General features: G+C 34.9%; 1 protein-coding gene across 3 annotated transcripts in view; it reads right to left on the bottom strand.

Moving 5' to 3' along the window:
• The window catches only part of LOC110181459 (carbohydrate sulfotransferase 4), a 50,029-nt gene that overhangs the window by 15,606 nt on the left and 12,594 nt on the right, over positions 1–21,829 (bottom strand). The window contains exons 2-3 of one of the 3 annotated variants that reach the window (XR_015272672.1): positions 13,615–13,705; positions 12,995–13,554 (exon numbers count right to left, since the gene is read on the bottom strand). The exons of 1 other annotated variant lie outside the window; for it this stretch is intronic. The gene's annotated coding sequence lies outside the window, so the exon portion shown is untranslated. Of the gene's footprint in view, positions 1–12,994; positions 13,555–13,614; positions 13,706–21,829 lie in introns of those variants that run through there. One more of the 3 variants, XR_015272671.1, reaches the window with a different exon arrangement.

Raw genomic sequence — 21,829 nt, 5'->3', positions numbered from 1 at the left:
AATTTATTTTTCGGCCGGACATGGCTAGAATGACTGGGCTGTTGATGCTGATCAAGAATATATATGGTTTATAGGGTCGGAAATGACTCCTTCACTGCGTTTTAATCTTCTGACTGAAGCTTTACTCTGCAAAAAGGTATAAAAACAGAAATTTTTTCCTAAAAATCATAGTTTTAAAAAACTCATAACTAAGCCAAAAAATGATTAATTTTCATTCGGAAAGCTGTTCTATGCTAGTTTTTAGTAGATTAACAAATCTGCATACTCAGTTTTCAAATTCAAAAAATTCAATTTGTTGTTAAATTTTGACAATTTTAATGATGTAACCCCTTATAAAATTTTCAATTTTCGGAAAAATGACAAAAATTTATTTTTCGGCCGGACATGGCTAGAATGACTGGGCTGTTGATGCTGATCAAGAATATATATGGTTTATAGGGTCGAAAATGACTCCTTCACTTAGTTTTAAGCTTCCGACTTAAATTATATTCTTTAAAAAGGTATAAAAACAGACAATTTTCTTAAATAATCGGAGTTTTCCGAACATCATAATTAAGCTAAAAAAGCATTAATTTTGATTCGGAAAGCTTTTCTGTGCAGGTTTTTATAGCACTAACAACCCTGCATACTGCGTTTGTTGATGCTATTGTCAGTTTTTGAATAAAACCATAAAAATCTGCAAAAAGGTATAAAAACAGACAATTTTTCCTAAAAATCATAGTTTTAAAAAACTCATAACTAAGCCAAAAAATGATTAATTTTAATTCGGAAAGCTGTTCTATGCTAGTTTTTAGTAGATTAACAAATCTGCATACTCAGTTTTCAAATTCAAAAAATTCAATTTGTTGTTAAATTTTGACAATTTTAATGATGTAACCCCTTATAAAATTTTCAATTTTCGGAAAAATGACAAAAATTTATTTTTCGGCCGGACATGGCTAGAATGACTGGGCTGTTGATTCAATTTGTTGTTAAATTTTGACAATTTTAATGATGTAACCCCTTATAAAATTTTCAATTTTCGGAAAAATGACAAAAATTTATTTTTCGGCCGGACATGGCTAGAATGACTGGGCTGTTGATGCTGATCAAGAATATATATGGTTTATAGGGTCGGAAATGACTCCTTCACTGCGTTTTAATCTTCTGACTGAAGCTTTACTCTGCAAAAAGGTATAAAAACACAATTTTCTTAAATAATCGGAGTTTTCCGAACATCATAATTAAGCTAAAAGAGTATTAATTTTGATTCGGAAAGCTTTTCTGTGCAGGTTTTTATAGCACTAACAACCCTGCATACTGCGTTTGTTGATGCTATTGTCAGTTTTTGAATAAAACCATAAAAATCTGCAAAAAGGTATAAAAACAGACAATTTTTCCTAAAAATCATAGTTTTAAAAAACTCATAACTAAGCCAAAAAATGATTAATTTTAATTCGGAAAGCTGTTCTATGCTAGTTTTTAGTAGATTAACAAATCTGCATACTCAGTTTTCAAATTCAAAAAATTCAATTTGTTGTTAAATTTTGACAATTTTAATGATGTAACCCCTTATAAAATTTTCAATTTTCGGAAAAATGACAAAAATTTATTTTTCGGCCGGACATGGCTAGAATGACTGGGCTGTTGATGCTGATCAAGAATATATATGGTTTATAGGGTCGGAAATGACTCCTTCACTGCGTTTTAATCTTCTGACTGAAGCTTTACTCTGCAAAAAGGTATAAAAACAGACAATTTTCTTAAATAATCGGAGTTTTCCGAACATCATAATTAAGCTAAAAGAGCATTAATTTTGATTCGGAAAGCTTTTCTGTGCAGGTTTTTATAGCACTAACAACCCTGCATACTGCGTTTGTTGATGCTATTGTCAGTTTTTGAATAAAACCATAAAAATCTGCAAAAAGGTATAAAAACAGACAATTTTTCCTAAAAATCATAGTTTTAAAAAACTCATAACTAAGCCAAAAAATGATTAATTTTAATTCGGAAAGCTGTTCTATGCTAGTTTTTAGTAGATTAACAAATCTGCATACTCAGTTTTCAAATTCAAAAAATTCAATTTGTTGTTAAATTTTGACAATTTTAATGATGTAACCCCTTATAAAATGTTCAATTTTCGGAAAAATGACAAAAATTTATTTTTCGGCCGGACATGGCTAGAATGACTGGGCTGTTGATGCTGATCAAGAATATATATGGTTTATAGGGTCGGAAATGACTCCTTCACTGCGTTTTAATCTTCTGACTGAAGCTTTACTCTGCAAAAAGGTATAAAAACAGAAATTTTTTCCTAAAAATCATAGTTTTAAAAAACTCATAACTAAGCCAAAAAATGATTAATTTTCATTCGGAAAGCTGTTCTATGCTAGTTTTTAGTAGATTAACAAATCTGCATACTCAGTTTTCAAATTCAAAAAATTCAATTTGTTGTTAAATTTTGTCATTTCCGACCCTATAAACCATATATATTCTTGATCAGCATCAACAGCCCAGTCATTCTAGCCATGTCCGGCCGAAAAATAAATTTTTGTCATTTTTCCGAAAATTGAAAATTTTATAAGGGGTTACATCATTAAAATTGTCAAAATTTAACAACAAATTGAATTTTTTGAATTTGAAAACTGAGTATGCAGATTTGTTAATCTACTAAAAACTAGCATAGAACAGCTTTCCGAATTAAAATGAATGATTTTTTGGCTTAGTTATGAGTTTTTTAAAACTATGATTTTTAGGAAAAATTGTCTGTTTTTATACCTTTTTGCAGATTTTTATGGTTTTATTCAAAAACTGACCATAGCATCAACAAACGCAGTATGCAGGGTTGTTAGTGCTATAAAAACCTGCACAGAAAAGCTTTCCGAATCAAAATTAATGCTCTTTTAGCTTAATTATGATGTTCGGAAAACTCCGATAATTTAAGAAAATTGTCTGTTTTTATACCTTTTTGCAGAGTAAAGCTTCAGTCAGAAGATTAAAACGCAGTGAAGGAGTCATTTTCGACCCTATAAACCATATATATTCTTGATCAGCATCAACAGCCCAGTCATTCTAGCCATGTCCGGCCGAAAAATGAATTTTTGTCATTTTTCCGAAAATTGAAAATTTTATAAGGGGTTACATCATTAAAATTGTCAAAATTTAACAACAAATTGAATTTTTTGAATTTGAAAACTGAGTATGCAGATTTGTTAATCTACTAAAAACTAGCATAGAACAGCTTTCCGAATTAAAATGAATGATTTTTTGGCTTAGTTATGAGTTTTTTAAAACTATGATTTTTAGGAAAAATTGTCTGTTTTTATACCTTTTTGCAGATTTTTATGGTTTTATTCAAAAACTGACCATAGCATCAACAAACGCAGTATGCAGGGTTGTTAGTGCTATAAAAACCTGCACAGAAAAGCTTTCCGAATCAAAATTAATGCTCTTTTAGCTTAATTATGATGTTCGGAAAACTCCGATTATTCAAGAAAATTGTCTGTTTTTATACCTTTTTGCAGAGTAAAGCTTCAGTCAGAAGATTAAAACGCAGTGAAGGAGTCATTTTCGACCCTATAAACCATATATATTCTTGATCAGCATCAACAGCCCAGTCATTCTAGCCATGTCCGGCCGAAAAATGAATTTTTGTCATTTTTCCGAAAATTGAAAATTTTATAAGGGGTTACATCATTAAAATTGTCAAAATTTAACAACAAATTGAATTTTTTGAATTTGAAAACTGAGTATGCAGATTTGTTAATCTACTAAAAACTAGCATAGAACAGCTTTCCGAATTAAAATTAATCATTTTTTGGCTTAGTTATGAGTTTTTTAAAACTATGATTTTTAGGAAAAATTTTCTGTTTTTATACCTTTTTGCAGATTTTTATGGTTTTATTCAAAAACTGACAATAGCATCAAGTAACGCAGTATGCAGGGTTGTTTGTGCTATAAAAACCTGCACAGAAAAGCTTTCCGAATCAAAATTAATGCTCTTTTAGCTTAATTATGATGTTCGGAAAACTCCGATTATTCAAGAAAATTGTCTGTTTTTATACCTTTTTGCAGAGTAAAGCTTCAGTCAGAAGATTAAAACGCAGTGAAGGAGTCATTTCTGACCCTATAAACCATATATATTCTTGATCAGCATCAACAGCCCAGTCATTCTAGCCATGTCCGGCCGAAAAATAAATTTTTGTCATTTTTCCGAAAATTGAAAATTTTATAAGGGGTTACATCATTAAAATTGTCAAAATTTAACAACAAATTGAATTTTTTGAATTTGAAAACTGAGTATGCAGATTTGTTAATCTACTAAAAACTAGCATAGAACAGCTTTCCGAATGAAAATTAATCATTTTTTGGCTTAGTTATGAGTTTTTTAAAACTATGATTTTTAGGAAAAATTTTCTGTTTTTATACCTTTTTGCAGATTTTTATGGTTTTATTCAAAAACTGACAATAGCATCAAGTAACGCAGTATGCAGGGTTGTTTGTGCTATAAAAACCTGCACAGAAAAGCTTTCCGAATCAAAATTAATGCTCTTTTAGCTTAATTATGATGTTCGGAAAACTCCGATTATTCAAGAAAATTGTCTGTTTTTATACCTTTTTGCAGAGTAAAGCTTCAGTCAGAAGATTAAAACGCAGTGAAGGAGTCATTTCTGACCCTATAAACCATATATATTCTTGATCAGCATCAACAGCCCAGTCATTCTAGCCATGTCCGGCCGAAAAATAAATTTTTGTCATTTTTCCGAAAATTGAAAATTTTATAAGGGGTTACATCATTAAAATTGTCAAAATTTAACAACAAATTGAATTTTTTGAATTTGAAAACTGAGTATGCAGATTTGTTAATCTACTAAAAACTAGCATAGAACAGCTTTCCGAATGAAAATTAATCATTTTTTGGCTTAGTTATGAGTTTTTTAAAACTATGATTTTTAGGAAAAATTTTCTGTTTTTATACCTTTTTGCAGATTTTTATGGTTTTATTCAAAAACTGACAATAGCATCAAGTAACGCAGTATGCAGGGTTGTTTGTGCTATAAAAACCTGCACAGAAAAGCTTTCCGAATCAAAATTAATGCTCTTTTAGCTTAATTATGATGTTCGGAAAACTCCGATTATTCAAGAAAATTGTCTGTTTTTATACCTTTTTGCAGAGTAAAGCTTCAGTCAGAAGATTAAAACGCAGTGAAGGAGTCATTTCTGACCCTATAAACCATATATATTCTTGATCAGCATCAACAGCCCAGTCATTCTAGCCATGTCCGGCCGAAAAATAAATTTTTGTCATTTTTCCGAAAATTGAAAATTTTATAAGGGGTTACATCATTAAAATTGTCAAAATTTAACAACAAATTGAATTTTTTGAATTTGAAAACTGAGTATGCAGATTTGTTAATCTACTAAAAACTAGCATAGAACAGCTTTCCGAATGAAAATTAATCATTTTTTGGCTTAGTTATGAGTTTTTTAAAACTATGATTTTTAGGAAAAATTTTCTGTTTTTATACCTTTTTGCAGATTTTTATGGTTTTATTCAAAAACTGACAATAGCATCAAGTAACGCAGTATGCAGGGTTGTTTGTGCTATAAAAACCTGCACAGAAAAGCTTTCCGAATCAAAATTAATGCTCTTTTAGCTTAATTATGATGTTCGGAAAACTCCGATTATTCAAGAAAATTGTCTGTTTTTATACCTTTTTGCAGAGTAAAGCTTCAGTCAGAAGATTAAAACGCAGTGAAGGAGTCATTTCTGACCCTATAAACCATATATATTCTTGATCAGCATCAACAGCCCAGTCATTCTAGCCATGTCCGGCCGAAAAATAAATTTTTGTCATTTTTCCGAAAATTGAAAATTTTATAAGGGGTTACATCATTAAAATTGTCAAAATTTAACAACAAATTGAATTTTTTGAATTTGAAAACTGAGTATGCAGATTTGTTAATCTACTAAAAACTAGCATAGAACAGCTTTCCGAATGAAAATTAATCATTTTTTGGCTTAGTTATGAGTTTTTTAAAACTATGATTTTTAGGAAAAATTTTCTGTTTTTATACCTTTTTGCAGATTTTTATGGTTTTATTCAAAAACTGACAATAGCATCAAGTAACGCAGTATGCAGGGTTGTTTGTGCTATAAAAACCTGCACAGAAAAGCTTTCCGAATCAAAATTAATGCTCTTTTAGCTTAATTATGATGTTCGGAAAACTCCGATTATTCAAGAAAATTGTCTGTTTTTATACCTTTTTGCAGAGTAAAGCTTCAGTCAGAAGATTAAAACGCAGTGAAGGAGTCATTTCTGACCCTATAAACCATATATATTCTTGATCAGCATCAACAGCCCAGTCATTCTAGCCATGTCCGGCCGAAAAATAAATTTTTGTCATTTTTCCGAAAATTGAAAATTTTATAAGGGGTTACATCATTAAAATTGTCAAAATTTAACAACAAATTGAATTTTTTGAATTTGAAAACTGAGTATGCAGATTTGTTAATCTACTAAAAACTAGCATAGAACAGCTTTCCGAATGAAAATTAATCATTTTTTGGCTTAGTTATGAGTTTTTTAAAACTATGATTTTTAGGAAAAATTGTCTGTTTTTATACCTTTTTGCAGATTTTTATGGTTTTATTCAAAAACTGACAATAGCATCAACAAACGCAGTATGCAGGGTTGTTAGTGCTATAAAAACCTGCACAGAAAAGCTTTCCGAATCAAAATTAATGCTCTTTTAGCTTAATTATGATGTTCGGAAAACTCCGATTATTTAAGAAAATTGTCTGTTTTTATTCATTTCCGACCCTATAAACCATATATATTCTTGATCAGCATCAACAGCCCAGCCCGGTTTTAATGATGTAACCCCTTATAAAATTATCAATTTTCGGAAAAATGACAAAAATTTATTTCTTGACCGGACATGGCTAGAACGACTGGGCTGTCGATGCTGATCAAGAATATATATGGTTTATAGGGTCGAAAATGACTCCTTCACTGCGTTTTAATCTTCTGACTGAAGCTTTACTCTGCAAAAAGGTATAAAAACAGACAATTTTCTTAAATAATCGGAGTTTTCCGAACATCATAATTAAGCCAAAATAGCAATAATTTTGATTCGGAAAGCTTTTCTGTGCAGGTTTTTATAGCACTAACAACCTTGCATACAGCGTTTGTTGATGCTGTTATAAGTTTCTGACTAAAATTATAATAACCTGCAAAAAGGTATAAAAACAGACAATTTTGTCAAAAAATCATAGTTTTAAAAACTCATAACTAAGCCAAAAAATGATTAATTTTAATTCGGAAAGCTGTTCTATTCTGGTTTTTAATAGATTAACAAATCTGCATACTCAGTTTTCAAGTTAAAAAAATTCAATTTGTTGTTAAATTTTGACAATTTTAATGATGTAACCCCTTATAAAATTTTCAATATATATGATTTATATATGATCTATAGGGTCGGAAATGACTCCTTCACTTTGTTTTTAGGTTCTGACTAAAATTAGAATACCCTGTAAAATAATAAATATAACTTAAATCATAGCTGCATTTTTGTTGCAATTGTTTACTGATTTTTCCAGTGTACAAAATAAGTTCAACAAAAAAACGAAAGGAAGCAGAATGGGAAAACTTCCTGCAACGAATTAAACTTGCCGAAATAATAAATTTGCAATTCAACAAACTAGAAGCAAGGGAATATTAAAAATGTAACTAGACTCCTCTTCTGCTTGTAATTTGATTATATTTTTAATTCAAGGCTCAGTGAAATCCTGGGAAAAGCAAAAAAGAGAATCCCTACTAAGCCGAGTAGCTCGACACTAATTCCACAAACACGGCGGCCGAAAAATATAGTGAAATATATAAAACGAAAGAACGAAAATAGCTCGGCAGAGTATACAAGGTTTTTGGCAAAAACCAAATACCTACAAAGCCGAAGCCAAAGAATTTTATCGATTTAACAATTGGCCAAAACCAGCACAAAATGCAGGCACGTAAATGCGAGGAGTAACAACGAGTCACTTGTCCCATATATTTTAGAGCCAGCAAGTAACTAACTTTAGTTAGTCCGGTCAGAAATATGCACAAATGCCGCCCAGCTCCGCCCAATTCTTGTGTTTTGCTGACAAAAACGCAAACAGAAAATGGGAAAAGCATGCTGAACGATAAAGGCGATGACTCTGGATGAAGTTAACTCGGAAAATGCGTCCCCCAAAAACTATTCCATTTGGTTGAAAAGGGAAAAACAAGAGAGTAAACTAAACTGATTTCCAGAATGCCAGAGGATTGTAATAACTTTAATTGCGAGTGACATGCGAATGCGGGTGGAGAAAGCAACTCCACAACGGGCAATTAGAGCATGTTGAGCTGCTTTAACTCGCAAAATGCATTATTTTAATGTTTGTCCGGAGATCTCTGGCCTGGATGGAATCGGGTCAAGGGTCCTCCGTCCCCTTGCTTCGTGTCTCTGGCCCAGAAGAAAAGTTGGCCAATTTAAAAGCTTTTAATGCTTGCACAGAGAGCTGGAAAACTTGCCAAAGACCAAGTAACTTAATTTAATGTTTCCTTAAGCAGGATCATAGAGTGAAATCTTTTCAGAGAAAATTTAAAAGTTTATAGTTTAGCAAAAGAGAATTAGTTATTGTGACACCTCACTATATTTATTATTTATGGTATTTATTGTGGACATAGATTTGTCGACTACTTTGGAAAATGTCACCAAACAATTGTATTGTGTCTTAATTAGCCATTAACTACCAATTTGATTTCTGCGATAAACAACTATTCCATCATTGCCTTGTCATTACAGATAATGGTAGCATTTAACCATAGAAACGAGGCCTTGAACTTGACACACACGAACCAAAGTCATATAAATTCCATATCTACTCCGCAAATAGTTTTCCCAAACTGACTTGCTACCTTCACCTGTGCAAAAATTGCGTGACTAACGAATCAAATCTAAGGATAATGCTCTGTACGATCCACAACTGGGTCAAAGCCCAAAGGAGCACAGACAGACCGCCGATCAATTTCCAGGGGCACCTAACAAAAACTCAAATAGAAAACCAGCCAATGGGCCACCCAAAATGCGAAATGAAATCATGCTGGAGTACCTGGAAAAAGTACGGGCAAAACAAAGAAAAAAGTCCGAAATTGTTCCGGCAAAATGCAAACAACAGCAAATGTCAATCAAAGTCAACTGGGATGCGGCCAAGTCGAGTGGCAAAAGAGAAAGGCAGCACATTTGTAGCCTTTTGGTAGAAAGAAAGACTGGCAGAAAGAGAATCCATTGGAGAAGGCCAAGTAGGCGTTCGGGTGCGTTGCAGGGGAACATTTTTTTGAAGAGTAACTATCTGCAGTTTCCACATCCGTGTGAGTTTGCTTCCCTTGGGACTGGAAAAAGAGCCGAGGTGCAAAAGCCTCTTGGAAACTTCATTAATAACAAACTAAGCGACGTCTCTAATGGATATGCCATGGATATATGCACGTTCGTACCGAACCTATCCACATACATATGACAGGGAATTGTCTGAAGGTCTCGGCAAACAAGCCACCGGCACAATGTTGGGACAAAAAAAGGAATAAAGCCGACCTTATAGCACAGTGGCAACAGAATAATAGAGTTGTGAAAAGAAATTGAATTGAAACTCGTAGGACTTAAGGTAATTTAATAGAAGAATCTAGAACTATAAGGTTCCTTAGAGAGATACTTAAAGTAGTTGACATTTTAAGATCTCAAGAACTATTTAATTAGCATTTAAACTCAAATAATAAGTTTACAAAATATCACAACTATTAAAAAGATCAAACAGCTCTAGTCTTTTGTAACTATTATGTATTATGCAATGTATTATTTCCCATTTATTTATTTAAATAAGAGTTACCTTTAGACACTGTGCCCATGCCTGACCTCAAGCCCCATTGTCAGTTTTTTGTTTTTGAACTGCCCAGAGTATGAAATTTATTGGGCTCGTGCATTTGACATGAAGCCTTAGGGCGATGCTTTTGATAGGCGACCTCAGAAAAGCCCGAATTCCCCAAACCCGAGTGTGTTTGTGTCGATGATGATGATGATAATAACGATGCTTGTGGTTTGGGGGAAAGGACAACAAATGCGAACCAATTTGTTTGATATGTCTAATGACAACGGTGTACCCGAAATGGGAAGGTATATCTGCTTTAATGCGTTGTGTTTTTCCCCATCAGCATTAAACCGATTCTGTCTACTAGTAATTTCATCGATTAGCAAACTAATTGCCGGAAACTTGCGCTATTACTATCCCTTCAGCAGGCACTAAATGCATACACAATGTCCTTTAATGCGATTCCAAGCAACCCTTGCACTTGATTGACTTCTGATCTAATTGAATTTCGCACGCCTGGGAACTGCTTCTGGGCAATAGTAAAATCAATGAGAGAGAGAGCACTAAAATCTTGATTGGAATTTATGTGAGGCACTTAAAACTTTTAATTAAAATGGGGGGTGGAGGCAAGGACACTAAGATAGCTGCTGGAAACTTATGGGAAATGAAATGGAGTGAAATGATTTATGCAGAACAAAATGGTGAGACGAAGATAGCGTGCCAGGACATTCAATTTGTGGGGGGAATAAGGATCAGAGATATTTCGATTAAAACGTTTTACTCAGGGTCTCTTTTTAGTTTGAGATTTTTTAGTTAAGCTAGAGAGACATAGGACAGTATTCAGAAATGTTTTGTCTACATTCATTAATACACAAAAACAGAAGTTTATTATAAGTTTCTGTTAATAATAAAAGGATTTCCAGCAAGGGTTTCATTCACCCTAATTTATATTATAAGTGTAAAACCTAGTTCCTGTAAAAGATTTAGTTTTTCATGGAATAGCTTCTTTCAAAATATTTTCTTTAGCTTCTACCTTGGGCTCACAGGTCCAACCCTCCTTTTTCAATTAACTCTCCCGTTGCATATTGATTTCTTAAAAGTTCCTTGGAGTTGCCTTGGCAACTTCCTCTGCCCCAGTCTTCGGTCTAGAATGCATTTGCACAGTGCGGAGCACTTGAATAATATGAATGGACGGACCCGATGACGCCTCCTCAGAAGCCCCCACAATCCGCCCACAATCTATTGACTCTGCCTCCGTACAACGTCTTCTGAAGTGAACGCTGGATGTCGAGCGTTGAGCGTTGAGCGTTGAGCTACTTAATGACTTATCGCCGTCATTATGCCTCGCTGGCTGTGCGATTCAAAGTGACTTTTGGGCTGTGCAGCTAAGAAAGCGTAAAGTGAAAGAAGCTCGAGTGGCAACAAGATGCCGGCCAAGTGCGGCCCAGTTGCCAAGACGGATGCCATGATGCCTAGGCTAAGACCTCCGCTCATATTCGGAGATGAGTCCGCTGAACAAAAAGCAAAAAAGAGTTCCATGAGCCAAGAGCCCAGCGGGTAACACATCCGAGAACTACGCGTCACCCACATAAATTCAACTGGCAAGACCTTCCTTTCACTTTGCCCACGGCCTGAATGAAAATTAAATGTAACCAAAGGAAGACTCAAACAAAAAGGGAGAATGCCAATGAAAGGATGGTGAAGCTCGAATGCACTAACAAGGGCCAAATGTAAGCCAAGTCTTTGAATATTCTTTAGTCTTCTTCATATTTTTTTTAATGTATTTTAAGGAATAGAAAATAGGAGCTCCTAAATATGCGTAGGGAACATGATCTTAAATTAGGTACGACAGAAAATATGAATATATTGAAACTACATTGAAATTTTAAGATATATAAGCTATAAATCAATATTTTGTTTGATTTATAGAACGAATATTGTTGGAAATATCTATACTAATATACTTTACATTTAAAAGTTAAATGTAATATTTTCTAAATCTCAAATGTTAATATATTGAACTTAAGGATATTTTCCATTTGATATGCTCGATACATTCAATCCGTAGTCAATATACAATCCGTAATTCAAATCCTGTTATCTTAAAGAAACCGACTTTGTAAAACACGTTTAAGCTTTTTGATTGCATTCGTTTTTATGTTCCATTTTATATTTTCTTTATTAATGTAAGCAAAAGAATATATATAACTGCTTCAAGGTAACGAAACCAGATAAATTTTGTTAAATATTAAGTTCCCTTTTTATACCCTTGCAGGGTATTATAGTTTGAATTAGAGGCTTGTAACGCTTGAAGAACTCATATCCGACCGTATAAATCATATATATTCTTGATCAGCATCAACAGGCGAATTTTTCTCGCTATATCCAGCAGAAATTTTTTTTTAGAAATGTTAGATTTCCAAAAAAAAAGGAAAGGAGTTACATCGTTAAAATTTAAAAAAACGTCAAAAAATTCACATTTTAAATGGAGTATGCAGTTTTATTAACCTGCTGAAAATTAACCTACGACCGCTTTCCGAATTTAAGTTATTGTTTTTTTTGGCTTAGTTATGAGTTTTTACATTTTAATTTGTCGTAAAACTTGCATATAAAAATATAGTTAATATCGATTAAAAAATTGTATTATAATTTCAGCCAGAAGCTTAAAACAAAGTGAAGGAATCATTTCCGACCCTATAAATCATATATATTCTTGATCAGCATCGACAGCCGAATCGTTCTAAACATGTCCGGTCAAAATTTATTTTTTTTTTCAAAATTTTGAAAATTTTATACATTTTAAATTTTAATTTTTATATTTTAAAATTGTCGAAAAATTGGAAAAAATTTTAAATGTTACAAATTTTAAATCCAGTATCCAGATTTATTTATATAACAAATACTACCATAGGAAAGCTTTTCGAATTAAAATTAATGTATTTTTGGCTTATTTATGAGTTTTTTAAACCTTGATTTATCGTCAAATTGTCACATAAAAATATTGATAGATATCGATTTAAAAAGTGCGAAACTCTTATGCTTAATTATGATTGATTTCCAATACGATCCTATAATTCAATTGCAAACTGCAAAGGTACATTAACTTCGCCTTCCCGAAGATAAGTTTCCTTTCTTGTTTTAAGTAATTTGAGCAATTTATAGAATGTGTAATCCTTTAAGTCCCTTTTGGTTACATTGGATAGCAGCAGGAGCATTGAGTAATATCGGTGGATCCAACCTACCGCAAAGGGAATTCCGGCGACAATGTCTACCTGAACCTGAGCTGAACTTGGGTAGCTTTTCTTCTGCTGGACTGCAATTTACGCCCCCCTTTTGATTGTCATGTAAATGGGAGGTGTTTTTTTATTTCCTCCTCTCTTGGCTCTTAAATAAATTGCTCCACTTGCGACCAGGAAGTGGCAGGATTCCAGATGGGCGTGGCCACTGAAGGGCGTTGCCTCTCCAGTGTTTTGACACTTCATTTCATTTCAGTTAAAATTTTCCCAACCCTTTTCCTTAACTTCTTCCTGGCATTGTGAGTGTGTGTGAATGAGCCACGCCCCATTTTGCTCGAGTCTCCTTTGATTTATTAATGAACTTTTCATGGAAATTGCATTACTCTCAAGATTCTCGTTTTGTCAAGCACTCGAGGCTGCATAACAAATGGCAACGAATGTATCTCACAGATACTATAAGGTATCTGATAAAACAAAGGCAACATTTACTTATCTTTTTGTACTTGTACTTACGAGGAATCTGGTTAGAGGGACTTGCATGGTAAACACTTTTCTTGAATTTTCTTACTCTAGTTTTGCATCTAGATCTCGTTGTTTGTCATACCTGCAAGCAGAAATGAAAAGAAATAAAGTTAATAAAGTCAGATTAAATTGTACAGAGAGTTTAAGGAAAAGGCAATTACAAGCTGCATACATATAAAAAAAAGAACCGCCCACGGAAACGAATTAAAGCAATCATAAATAATCGAGCCAAGGTCTGGCTGAAATGGCCCAAAATCAATGCCGAGCACGTTTCCCCAACTGCTGTTCCCCGCTCCAGATTTCAGGCTCCAGATTCCAGGTTCCAGGTTCCAGCTGCCCACACAGAGACACCCATCTGCATCTGGCACCGAGGCCAGGAGAAGGTATCGCCAAGCCCCCCCCATGGAAGGCGGAACCCTGCGCTTGTTTATGGAGCACGAAAGGGTAACCCGTGTGGACGCGCCATTATTCGGAGCTAGAGCGAGCGATAAATTGCAGCAGATCTGTGACAAATAGCTGCGCCCGACCACGTGAAAGGCGAAAAACTGAAGGCCAAGAGGAGCATGAACATGAGCAGGGAAAATAAAGGGAAATTCAACCAAAGAATGCAGCTGCAGCATAGGATTCCAGTAACAAACACCTCAGGAAGTTATACTAAAGAACTATAGAAGAGTGTAATAAAATTTTGTTTAGTGCATCAGCTGAACAGAATTCTACTATGAATCTGGTATTATAAATAATAGCATAGAATTACAGTCAAGTTCTCTATTATAGTTAATCCAAAAAGGACCAAGGCAACACCCAGATATTACATGTATTACCCAAGATGGGTAAGCGAATCAAATCTTCACATAATAAAATCAATTTGGAGTACATTACTATTTCTCTGGCTTCGGTTGGAGAGAAAATACTGGTGGTGCTAGAGGTGGAAAGAGTTGAAACTAATTTCGCGTTTATTACAGCCGGCGAAATGTGCGCAAATTACATGGATACAACACCGGGGCACAGGCCCAGAGAGAACATTTTATGCCAGAGCTAAGCAACGCGCACGCTTTGCCAGCTTCAGATACAAAAATGTGCACTGAACAAATAGAACATTAAGTAGATATGTCTATATGAAAAACACAATAAATATATGCAAAGAAAGGTGACAAAAATGCATCAAGTTAAGGTAAATCTTTCTTGATAATGTATGTGCTAGGTATTTATATACTTGAGTGAATTTCAAGACTTCTGGTGAATGGATGACAAGATATACCAAAATATGAAACAGAAAAATATGACATAAATCTAAACTAAAATTCAAATAATTCACACTTTTTTCTGTCAGTGTTCCGACAAATGCAATTGTCCGAGGCGGCAAAGGGGGTTCTTGGGTAAAGATACGGGGGAATCTGTTGGGGAAGCGTGGCTAACAATACAACGGAGCCCGGCTATGGCGGCAAATAGTGAAGAAGAATGCAACTGCGACTGCGGCAATGCCACACACAAAAGGTGCCACGTAGAAAATTGCACAAGAATAGAACTAATTTAAACAACTTGCAGATATGCGGCCCAAGGTTGGATACCTGCCCGCCTCCTCTCCTGTGAAAAGGTAATAAAAATTATACAATAAAATGTACAGCTGTCAGCCAGCCCCATGCCCCGTATCAATATGGGAGATACAACTGATGTCTGACTGTCGGCTCTTTACAATTGCATTGTGCGATAGATTGTATCTGATGGATAGCCCAGTCTCTTTTACCGCTGATGAAATGATTGCTGATAAGATGGCAAACTCATGTCAATACAAGTACCGTTTCCTAACTTCAATTAGAGACCAAAGAAAGTCGGAAGCTAAAACAAGCAATTCATTAAATGTCAAATGACTTGTCTTCCAAATAGATATCAACTTATTAGATAGAAGTTATGGTCAATAATATAGGATCCATATGGGTAATATAATTAGTTATTCAGTATTTAAACAGCTGGTGAATTATAGACATACCAAAAGCGTAACAAAGTCTTATTTGCGGCTTCCAATTTGATGTCAAGAACAAACACATATGGCAAAGTATTATCCAAGTCACTCAACCTAACTAGTATTTACCATTCAAGTTCCAAGTAAATATACATGTAATTAGGTTAATAGTTATAAGCTTAGGATTAAACTTTATATATAAAATCGTGAAATACAAATAAATTGCATTCGTTTTATTTTATTTCCTGAAATTAAATTGGTAAAGAGAAACCGAAAAAGCAACTTGCAGCAATCCCTTCACTTTTCGCCTGATGCTCGTTTTTTTTTTGCCTTTTTTTTTCAACTCGTTATTCATGCATGCAAATCCTTGACTTTGTGCCTTAATTAAACAACGAGGAGCAATCGCAGAACCACTTGGTGACACACACACTCAGCCACAGCTGCCACACGTTCCACACACACCCCCTCTCCTCCTCCTCCAGGTGACATATGCAAACAAATTACCCACAAAAAAAGCAGGTAAAGAAAGCGAAAAGGAAAAGTGAACTGCGTAACTTTTTATGCGACCGCAATGCCATTCACATGGCCCATCCCCAAGACCAATCCCACCTGCTGAGCTTCGTCCGAATGCGTTGACACTGTTATATTTGTCTTTGTTGCCTTCTCTCAGGTGCGAGGGAACACCTCATCCTCATCCTCATCCTCATCCCCATCCTCATCCCCATCCCCATCCTCATCCCCATCCTCAGTCGACTTGGGGTTCAGGTTGTTAAGCCAAAGTCACGTTGGGCGCCAGCCACAAGGTTAAGTGGCAAAAAGCTCCTACAACAAACAAAACAAGTCCAAGTTGGGAGATAAGGCCCACGGCAACACCAGCATCATAATATATATGGATATATATTATATATGCATATATACAACTGCGGACACAATAATAAAAATCTTTTTTGGAAATTGAAGCACTTGGCTCAATATTTTTGGGGAATTTTTGTAGCTCAAGGTTTTAAGGTGGGTGATGTAAAGGAATGAATACCTTAGAGTGTTCCAGTTAATAACCAGTGAATCTTTAGGATTATATGTCTTTGAAAGTCTTACTAAGTCAGCTCAAATTAATCAGGTTTAACTTCAGCAAATCCTAATTTAAAACCCATTAGTTTCTTAATAAATTGTTAAATATTGTTCCTATTGAACAAATTAAAAAATATAAAACATTTTGAAAAAAATCTAAATCTAACATATCTTATAATATTAAGACTCATTCATATCAATTTATAATAAACATGGCTCTAAGAAATAGAAAACTCTATACATAACTTATCTTATTAAAGAATTATATTTGCTTTCTAATATCTTAACCGTACTTGTATTTAGATACAAAACACTATTTATCTGTTTACCACAAAGATGACAGTTATCTGTTAAGACAAGCGAGATTAAAATGGCCTACAAAATGGAAATTTTAATACCTCCTCTCTAGTGGTTAGGTAATTACTATTCTTATACGATATAGAACGTTTTTTATGTACAAATAATATTCATAAAATGTTGTGCAGATTTTTTATAGCCCTATTTATCTTCTCAGAAGTTGTAAACCTGAAAGTTATAAACAAATAATTATCTCTTTCTCAGAACTGAAGTCATAGACTTATTTTTAAAGCCATATAGTAATACAAGAATATTAAATATAATAAAAGATATCAAATTAATAAAGTGATTACTGCTATCAGAGGAAGTCAGCACTCCTATGATTTTATATCACATTATGCATATATTAAAATAACTATAATTGTCCAATATCCGTCAGAATCCGGATAAATCCTCTTCTCAGGATAGTGCCAAGAAAAGTGTCTGTTGCACTGAAGCGATCTGCCTCCATATGCTGCCGGGCTCATTTATTTCTTAATTGCCATTACTTATCAGAAACCCTTTCACAGAATACCCGGCCCCACGATCCCAGAGACCTGACAGCGACTGCCACGGCGGACCAACCCAAAGATTGTGCTAGATTTTTCTCAATTTCCTCGCGCTTTTCCAGCCCCTCGCACTGCGTCTGCCGCCGAGAACTCTTTCCATGATTTGTGGCCATGGCTCGCTTTTAATTATTGCGATTATTGTGGCAACAATTTACAGTTTTCCGAGTGTGGAGTGCGGTGCAGAAGCAATTTAGAGCGGAATGAATTGTCTGGAGAGCGGCGGCGAGAAATTGCAACTTGATAATTATAATGAGCCAATAATGACGACGAGCTGAGCAGCAACAGCAGACCCAGTGCCATGACAACCTTGTTCTCTACTATATATAATAACCAGATATAGCTGAAATTTGATACGGGAAGTGAAGAGTTGACTAGAGCAAAGTGAAGCACCGATCAGCGATCTATAACATAAGAATGAGGCCAGTTTGTGGTCTATGGAAGGTATATTAGAAATATATGTTTTAAATACAAAAAACTAGTTATCACTCACAGGTGTCTGTAGTAGTAATAGTTAAAGTAAAGAAAAAGGTTTACAGGGTATAGTTTCCACTTGACAAAAATAATTACCCAGAAAACCCATTTCCTATTAGTTGTCTCCTATTTTCTTTTGAAAAACTCCGCCAACAATCGACCCTATTTTCTATTTACAAAATAGCAAACGTTCCAAGGTTCTGCAAAAGGCACGTGGAGTCACCACTTGAGCGAAACATGTCGAAGAAAATTGCAACACGGAATTTTGCGTAATAGAATTCGAGCTCAATGTGTCAGTGATGTTCGCTTTATTCCAAGTAAAATGGAACGAAATGTTGTCCAAACCAAATGAAATGGAAAATATTGCAAGTACTGGGAAAACTAGTTCGAACAATTTCCTCTTGAAACGGCAGCATTTTCCACCTTCACATTGCACCTCCCTCGCCTATTAAGATTGACATGCCAAAAGTGTTTCGATGTCATTTTCCCGGTTGCTTCGAACACTTTTTTAACAAATTGTGTGTCAATATAAACGGGTACAAAGGCAAGGAGTAAATATTTACTATTGATGGACAGCCAAGTGTTCTTCAAATATTTATATTTTGAAAGCGTGTGCGACAATAATAGAGAAAAGTGACAAATGTAATTGTATAACAAACGGAAGGTACAGAAATAATATTTATTAGACTTAATATCGGTAAAGAAGGCAGCTTGTGTTTGATTTTGAATATATAGAATTGATGTAAAGATATATAAGATTGAAACTATTAACAAATAAATTGCATTAAAAATATATCCTTGGGTTTTGCAAAGATTACCTTCTCAGAAATGATCTTTAATCTTGAGGTACATTTCACATTAATGTTACATACAGCAATTATTTCATTTAATTATTAAAATATACATTCCATTTTCATCAAAACTATCTGCAGATGGTATTTTTCTGCCACTCAGGAAAGTAAAAAAGAAAGTAAACTAAACAAAGCGTAAGACAAGTTGCCCCTTGCCTTGCCACCAATTGCTGCCGTGGCCAAGATTTTGGAAAGAAAAGGACGTGACTTGGGAGGACACAGAGGCCACACTTCGGGGCAGCTTTTCCAAGACTGAGAGGGGGAAAATAGGGGGAAGCTACGCCACTGACACGTACTAACGAGCGACGCCTGACAGCTCACAGAGAGCGTCATCATGCTTAAAACTTAATTTGAAGCAACAAAGAGACAGAGTTTTTGGGCAACGGAGATCGGAGGCTGGAGAAAGAGGGGAAGAGTACCCAGGGTCTGCGTCATTATGCAATGCCACGAGGAAGGCTTATATAATGAGTGCGGAACAGTCCATATGAAAAATAGTCGGGGAATCTCCTTGTCAGAGCTTGTCAGCAGAAGATTACTGGGCAAAATGAGTGAGAGAAGCGCCGGCATGTGTTGTGAGCCAAGAAAACCTCTCACTGACCCATTTTACCAGTGCTACCAAATATGCCTTCCAACTATTTATGTACTTTCCTTCCAGCGTATACAGATATATTGAGATAAACAACCATCAAATAGACGCAGACCGCAGCAAATAAATGTTGTGTTTATAACACCAATTTCTACTGAGGAGCTCCATGGGAAAGGCCAATAAATAAACCTCACAATCATCTAATGGAGAAGACAATAAATATAAACAAGATTTAATCGCAGCTGCTAAACCTATGAGGTGCGAGGCCAGCGGCAGCATCAACAGAATTGTTGAGAACAATTGCATGACTGAATGTGAATAAATTAAAAATAGATATTCATTTTTAGACCGCAGTTAAAATAATTAAATGTTGTTAGTTAAAGGCTATGCATGCTTGAATTTATTTTAATTATAAATAAACTGGGAAAGACCTTAACCAATTGATACCCTTTTACATCGTTATTTTATTGTTATACAAATATTAGTAATATTTGTTATGAAATCAGGTGAGCAGTGATTAATCTGTGGCAAAGCCCTTGAATTGTTAGTCAGTAAAAATAGGATGTTATTAAAAAGAAACTAAATACAGTTACAAGTGTCTAACATTTTAAATATTTATATATTCTATTATACATTCCTGACCTTAAAAGATCAAGAAATGTTTTATGATTTTATGCATATTCGAATGTGATTATGATACGCCATTGATGAGTTTATAGATCTCAATTCAATTCCCCTTAATTAATCAATAGATGTACCTATGAGAGTAATACAGTTACCCGTGAGGAAAGGACCTCGGACAGGACCTCGAAAAGGACCTCTGACCTTGGGGTCAGCACAGCACAGCACAGCACAGCACACACACGTGTGACCGACAGATGTACTCCGGCAAACACACATATGCCAACTTATGGTTATGGGAATTAGTCGTTGGAGTAGGCATTGTCCCCTCCCAAACCCAGGAATCCTTTTGCTTTGCGTGTTGCCAGAAAAAAAAAGAAAGGAAAAAAAGGGGGAAAAACCGAAACGCAAACGAAATGAAATATGTATGTGGTGGAGTACGTTCCAAGCCCGGAATTTAGGCGGTTCAAGTGGGTAACGGGTAACGAGTAACGCAAATGAATGTCCATGCTGGCATACGAGAAAAATAAAAGAAATGCCGGAAAAGCGGAAAAGCTAAGCCCTGCGAACGTGTGGCCAAGGCAAGACAACGTTTTTACTTTTTTTTTTAGTTTGTTTGGCCAGGAGCCAAAAAGCCGAGAGCAAATAAAGGCCAGGACATCAGGCCACCGGAAGGAGAAGGCACCAACCGTCCACTAAGAAGCCATGGCATTTCCCTTGTTCCTCTCAAAGAATATATATATATATATATATCCCTAAGCACCGGCGTTGACAAACCAAATACCAAGGGGAGTCGAGAGGAGGATGATAGCCAGGAAATGGGTTGGTTATGCTTTTGATTTTTACCGAGATCAGGACAAGGAGCTGGAGCCAGGAAGTAGGGCAGGTAACACAGTCACGGTCAGAGGTTAAATGTTGACAGTCTGCTTTCCGAATAGCTTGTAAAAACCAACAAAAAACAATCATCTTATAGCCATTACTTTACAGGGATTGTGTAAGCAGATTGCGAATTGTAAATAGAAGCTAAGGGAAAACTTATGGGAAAGTAATAGTATTATGGTACTGTGCTATCACATTTGATTTTCATTTTATTTAAACTCTTTGAAACCCTAAACAATACCCAAATTGGCACTCAGAGGACTTTAAATTAATTAAATTACCCCCGGAAAAAAATTAATCTAATTACAAAAAGTATCCAAGGCATGCTGTAAAAAATGCTTAAAGCCCGAAAGAGCTGAAGAATTTCAAGAGACTTGGGGTTTACCCAACATAAAAAGCATTCTCGGTCCCAGAAGTTATTCCTCTCCAGCTCCCACTGACTCCCCCTTGGAGCCCATTTCCCGGAGCTTAGTTGCCATGGCATTGGGGCTTTTTCCTCCACTTCTTTTGTCGTTTATTAATTTAACAAGTGCTGGCCATTTGCTTTTTTAATGAACAGGGCGACACAGTTTTGTGTCTCATTGTGTGTGTGTCTCGCAGAGTGACAAGACGGAGAGCGAATACAAAACTTCTATACACAGAGAGAAATGATTACCTAATTAAAATCTGATTTTAATTTTGATATGTTGAATATGAATAAGATTGTTGATTTGAATAAGGTTTCATGCGGCATTAATGAGAAGATCATGATCTGAATGTGGAAGATACTTTTGATACTTAAAAACTTTGGTAATTGCATTATTTTGATAAAGAGTGATGTAAAAAATCAAATTATTAACATTTTTTTTATCAAACATGTATACTT

Source organism: Drosophila serrata, unplaced genomic scaffold (assembly GCF_035046125.1).
Source record: "Drosophila serrata isolate PLE 108 unplaced genomic scaffold, ASM3504612v1 contig_302, whole genome shotgun sequence".
Lineage (NCBI taxonomy): Eukaryota > Metazoa > Arthropoda > Insecta > Diptera > Drosophilidae > Drosophila > Drosophila serrata.
This window is presented reverse-complemented; position numbering and strand designations above follow the sequence as displayed.